The sequence below is a fragment of the Vicugna pacos genome, chromosome 8, assembly GCF_048564905.1.
Source record: "Vicugna pacos chromosome 8, VicPac4, whole genome shotgun sequence".
NCBI classification, from domain to species: domain Eukaryota; kingdom Metazoa; phylum Chordata; class Mammalia; order Artiodactyla; family Camelidae; genus Vicugna; species Vicugna pacos.
Genome location: NC_132994.1, coordinates 8,302,963 through 8,309,409, shown reverse-complemented (window position 1 = coordinate 8,309,409; position 6,447 = coordinate 8,302,963). Strand labels below are relative to the sequence as shown.

The window sequence follows — 6,447 nt, the reverse complement described above, 5'->3', positions numbered from 1 at the left end:
GTGGAGCCAGAAGGGCCAATTCTGGACCTAGAGACAGTACCACTTCTGTTTCTCCCCCATCTCTAGTGCTGGAGCCAGGCTGCCCTCTATTAGCTGCTCCAGAGATGGGGCAAGCCCTACCATCTGCTCCAGCATGAGTGCCAGGTCCTGAGCTGAAGCCACATGGATCATCCCCTCCCGTGGGAATTCTACCTCCAGATCCAAAAATACAGAGCCAGCTGTAGCCTGAGACTTCCTACCCTTGTCATGCAGCTGGCAAGAATGGGCTGCGTGAGGAGCAGCTTGACATCATGGGTTTCCAAGGCTGGTGACAGACACATTGATCTTGATGAATGTGGTGAGTGCCTGGGCTTTTGGGGTGGGGCTGGAGCAGAGTTTCCCTCTGCCATCAGCTGCCCCAGATCTGTTTTTCTCTGATCTGGACTCCATAGTCATCACTGGACTATTTTAAACCAATTTCCAAGCATCATTCCATACATTTCTGGTAAGTTAAAAAGTTAAAAATAGTTAAAAATAAAATAAAAAAATAAAATAAAAAGTAAAAAAGTTAAAAATAATAATGCCATTAAACACATCAAATTGCACAATAATTCCAATAATAGGATCTATTGCTCATCCAGTTCAGATTCTCCCAGTGTCTCAAAGAGGTCTTATTACAGTTACTTTGTTAGAATCTGGATCCTAAATAGGTTCAATTAAAACTGGTTGTATCCATAGATCAATGGGACAGTATAAAGAGCCCAGGAATAGACCCACACACTTATGGTCAATTAATCTATGACAAGGGAGGCAAGAATATACAATGGAGAAAAGGCAGTCTCTTCAGTAAGTGGTGCTGGGAAAGCTGGACAGCCTCATGCAAATCAATGAAATTAGAACAGTCACTCACATGATACACAAACATATGTTCAAAATGGCTTAAAGACCTAAATGTGAGAGATGACACCATAAAACTCCTAGAAGAGAACACAGGCAGACACTTCTTTGACAGAAATTGTAGCAATGTATTTTTTGGGTGGGGGTGGGGATCAGTATCCCAAGGCAAAAGAAATAAAAGCAAAAACAAACAGTACCTAATCAAAGTTAAAAGCTTTTGCTCAGCCAAGGAAACCATCAACAAAACAAAAAGACAACCTAAGGAATGGGAGAAAATATTTGCAAATGATGCAGCCAACAAGGGGTTAATGTCCAAAATATACAAAGAACTCATGCAATTCAATATTAAAAAAACAACAACAAACAACCCAATCATAAAAGGGCAGAAGACCTAGATGGATGTTCTTCAAAGAAGGCATAAAGGTGACCAACAGGCACATGAAAAGATGCACAATATTGCTAATTATTAGAGGACTGCAAATCAAAATCACCATGAGGTATCCCCTGACACTGGTCAGAATAGCCATCATCAAAAAGTCTACAAATAACAATGCTAAAGAGGATGTGGAGAAAAGGGAGACCTTGTACACTGCTGGTGGGAATGTAAATTGGTGCAGCCACTATGGAAAACAGTAGGGAGGTTTCTTCAAAAATTAAAAATAAAACTACCATTTGACCCAACAATTCCATTCCTGGGCATATAACTAGAAAAAAAACCCCAAAACTCTAATTAGAAAAGACACATGCATCTTAATGTTCATAGCAGCACTACTTACAATTGCCAAGGCATGGAAACAACCCAAGAGCCAATAGCAAATGACTGGCTTAAGAAGATGTAGTATATGTATACACACACACAATGGAATATTACTCAGCCATAAAAATAATGAGATATTGCCATTTGCAGCAACATGGATGGACCTAGACAATATTATGCTTAGTGAAATGTCAAACAGAGAAAGACAGATATTATATAGCATGACTTATATGTAGAAGCTAAGAAATAATACAAATAAATCTATAGACAAAACAGACTCGGACATAGAAAACAAACTTATGGTTACTAAATAGGATGGGGTGGGGAGGTCGAGAGGGACAAATTAGGGGTATGGGTTTGACAGATTCAAACTACTATATAAAAGCATAAAGAACAAAGATTAACTGTATAGCACAGGGAATTAAACTTAGTATCTTGTAATAGCCTATAATGAAATATAATTTTTAAAAAACAATCAAATCACTATGTTGTATACCTGAAACTACAATAATACTGTAAATCAATTGTACTTCAATTTAAAAAAATTAAGAATACTTACAAAACTGATTACCTTTTATTGAAAAATTAATAGATTTTATTTCTTAGAGAATTTTTTTAGATTTACAGAGAAATTGAACCGAATGTATAGCCAGTTCCCATCTTTCCTCCTCTCCACCCCCAGCCTTCCCTATTTTTAACATCTTGCACTGGTGTATTGATGTGGTACTATTACTGAGTCCAAACTCATTCTGCTCACCACATGACTGGCCAATAAATCAGGAGACAGGTGTTGGGGCAAGGAATGGTGACTTTATTCAGAAAGCAGGCAGACCAAGAGGATGGCAGACTAGAAAATAATAAATCTGACTTCATATTATCATCAACTATCTTCCCCAAGTCAGAATTCAGGCTCCTTTTTACTAAAAAGGGGAAGGGGGATGCTTGGTTGTTGCAAACTTCTTGCTGCAGGAATTCTTTGCCATTAGAATTCTTTGTTCTTGCAGCTATCCACATAGGTCAGATCATGGTGTCCCTGTAAACCTCCAACAAAACAAAGGTTATTTTCTATTCTGCAAGTTGTTACTATCCTTAAAGGTCAGAGCCTTGAGAATAGGCTCTCCTGTCTGTTTCAGGCTATTGGCAACATTGTTTTACAAAAGGTGCAGAACCAGCAAGTCTGAGCCTAGGAAACAGCACAGGGTTAAAGTCAAAGGAACAGCTCTAACATGAGCCAGATTTACTCTTTTCTATTACAGTACATTTGTTGTAATTGGTGGATATTGATTGACATGTTAACTAAAGTTCATCATTTACATTAGCGTTCACTCAGTACTGTACAGTTCTATGGGTTTTTCCAAATGCATAATGTCATGTGTCCACCATTACAGTATCATGTAGAATAGTTTCTCTGCCCTGAATGCCCTGTGCCCCACCCATTCCTCCCTTCCCCCACCTCCAACTCCTGGCAACCAGCGATCATTTCATTGTTTCTATAGTTTTTCCTTTTCCAGAATGCCATATTGTTGGACTCAGAGTGTGCAGCCTTTCCAGGCTGGCTGCTTTCACTTGGCAATAAGCACTGAAGGTTCCTTCATGTCCTTTCATGATTTGGTAATGCATTGCTTTTAATTGGTGAATACTATTTCATTGTATGACTTTGTTTATCCATTTCCCTACTGAGGGGCATCTTGATCACTTCCAAGTGTTGATAATTATGAATAAAGCTGCTATAGATATCTACATGCAGGTTTTTGTGTGAACCTAGGTTGTCAGCTCATTTGGGTAAATACCTCAGGGCATAATGGTTGGATCATATGGCAAGTGTATTTTCAGTTTTGTAAGAAACAATTGAGCTGTTTTCCAGAGTGGCTGCACCATTCTGCATTCCCACCTACACTAATCCACATTAGTACATACTTTTACTTTGATGAAACACCGGCTATGAACCAGCTCAGCCAAACATATAACAAGAGAATTAACTTTTGGTCTGTCAATTTTATTAGATGATATTAGCAATATCTTGTCTTTTATATACCTTTTTATTGATGAGAAGGAACAAATGTGGGATAGGATTTATTAATAAATTTTGAAATTTATTTTAAATAATTTAAACTTTAAAAATATGTAATTTGGTACAGCTGTAATGGGAAACTCTAAAACTAGAGTTACCATGTGATCCAGCAATCATCCGGAGAAAACATAAATCTGGAGAAAACTCTAATTCAAAAAGACACATGCACCCCAGTGTTCATGGCAGCACTATTTACAATAGCCAAGACATGGAAGCAACCTAAATGTCCATCAACAGATGGCTGGATAAAGAAGCTGTGGTATATTTATATAATGGAATAATACGCAGCCATGAAAAAGAATAAAATAGTGCCATTTGCAACAACATGGATGGTCCTAAAGATTGTCATTCTTTTGGGGGGGAGGCAGGGCTTAGCAGAGCCAGCTGGGGCTTTATTCTGAAAAAGACACTTGATTTGGATTTATTCTGAAAAAGGCACTTGAATTGGCTTTTAGCTGGGGGCATGGACAAGAGACGGAAGCCCGGGCAGTCAACCCTCACCAAGGGTGGGTTGAGAACCCAAGCTGAGCCTCAGGTTTCCCACGCCTGCGCCCCCCTGCATGGCTCCTTCTGCAGGAGACTTTCACTTGGACAGGATGTCAGATGACTCAGACACCAGCTTCCCATTGTGGGTCTCAATCTTCTTCATAACCACAGCCTTGGAGGAACTGGTACAGCTGAAGGAGCCGGGCCTGCCAGAGCCCAAGGGGCTCAGGCTGTAGAGGGCCCCATAGATCAACTCACCTTAGTAGCCACTGGTGGTCTTGATGTGGATACTCGTTCTGCATCTCAGATTCCAGCCAGCTCTCCTCGCCCTCCAGCAGCTTGCGGTAGGTGGCGATCTCCACATTCAGCTGCTTGTGCCGCTGCTGGGCTGTGTCCTGCTTGGAGGTTCTCAGAGCGGCCTCCAGCTCGGCCAGCTTGGCTTGAGCATCCTTGACGGCCAGCTCCCCATGCTGCTCAGCATCGGCAATGGCAGCCTCCAGGGAAGCCCTCTGGCCTTTGAGGCCCACGATCTTAGCCTGGAGTCAGCTGTTGTTCCGGTTCACCTCAGAAATCTCCATCTTCATGTGATGGAGACCATCCCTGTGCTTCCCAGCCTGTGTCTGCAGCTCCTCGTACTTGATCTGGTAAATGGTCTCGGCCTCGGCCTCGGCCGGGCTGCAGTTGGTGATCTCCTCGTACTGGGCCTTGACCTCGGTGATGATGCCATCCAGGTCCAGGGAGCAGTGGTTGACCATGGAGAGGACCACGGACGTGTCTGAAATCTGTGACTGCATCTCACGGATCTCCTCTTCATACAGCTGCCTGTAGAAGTTGATCTCGTCAGTCAGCCCTTCCAGGCAGGACTCCAGCTCTACCTTGTTCATGTATGCTTCATCCACATCCGTCTTGATAATGACAAATTCATTCTCCACGTCTATGCGCTTTTGGATCTCTTCCTCATACTTGTTCTTGAGGTCCTCCACCAGCCCCTGTATGTTGCCAAGCTCCACCTCCAGCTTCAGTTTCTCCTGGGCCAGGGTGTCCAGCTGCCTCTGAAGGTTATTGATGTATCTCTTGAACATGTTGTCTGTGTTGCTCCGGGCTGTCTTCTGCTTTTGCAGGAGGTTCCATTTGTTCTCCAGAATCTTGTTCTGCTGCTCCAGGTGCCGCACCTTGTCACTTGTCGATGAAGGAGGCAAACTTATGTTGAGGGTCTTGATCTGCTCCTTCTCCTGGGTGCTCACAGCCTGGATGTTGGGGTCCACCTCCAGCTTGAGGGGGCTCAGAAGGCTGGCTCACCATGACAGCTGTGATGCCCCCCATACCTGAGGCCCCACCATAACATCCATCCAGGCTGGGGCCCAGACCACTCCAGAAACTGCGGCTGCTGCCCACCCAGGAGAAGGCTGAGGAGCTGATGTGAGGGCCTGGCCCGCTGGTGTAGGAGCAGCTGCTGAAGGACCATGGGCCAGAGGTGAACACCTTGTAGGACTTCTGGGTCTCCCATATGGACATGGTGGAGGCTGGAAAGGAGGCAAGGAGGCCAAAGCAGACAGGGATTCGGAGTTGAGAAGAGGTTTCCCTAGAGATTGTCATTCTAAGTGAAGTAAGTCAGACAGAGAAAGACAAATATCATATGCTATCATTTAAATGTGGAATCTAAAATATGATACAAATGGACATATTCACAAAACAGAAACAGACTCACAGACATAGAAAACAAACTTATGGCTACCAAAGGAGAAGGTGGAGAGGGATAAGGAGCTCAGGATTAGCAGATACTAACTACTGTGTATAAAATAGATAAACAACAAGGCCCCACTGTACAGCGCAGGGAACTACGTTCAGTGTCTTACAATAACCTATAATGAGAAAGAATCTGAAAAAGAATATATATATAACTGAATCAGTATGCTGTGCACCAGAAATTAATACAACATTGTAAACTGACTATATTTCAATAAAAAAATCACTGAATTCTAATGTTTATTCATCTCAATGCATCCTTAATGAGCAATTGTAATTCTTTAACGCTTAAAATGTTTTCAAGTTTTTGTGGATTTATTAGAAAACATTTTAAAATAAAATCTGTTTACCATAAAAAAGTATATAATATTGTTTTATTTTGTACATTACCATATACCTGGTAACAGGGATGTGCTGATTCAATGATATACATTTCCTATTTGGAATTTAGTAGATTTAGAATATGCTCAGAGGACTTGGTCTATTAACATCTGACTTGGTGTCATGAGCT

At 42.0% G+C, this 6,447-nt stretch overlaps 1 pseudogene; it reads right to left on the bottom strand.

Annotated features, from left to right (window-relative positions):
- Positions 1 to 4,287: 4,287 nt before the first annotated feature.
- LOC140697823 (keratin, type II cytoskeletal 8 pseudogene) lies at positions 4,288 to 5,705 on the bottom strand (annotated as a pseudogene).
- Positions 5,706 to 6,447: the final 742 nt, after the last annotated feature.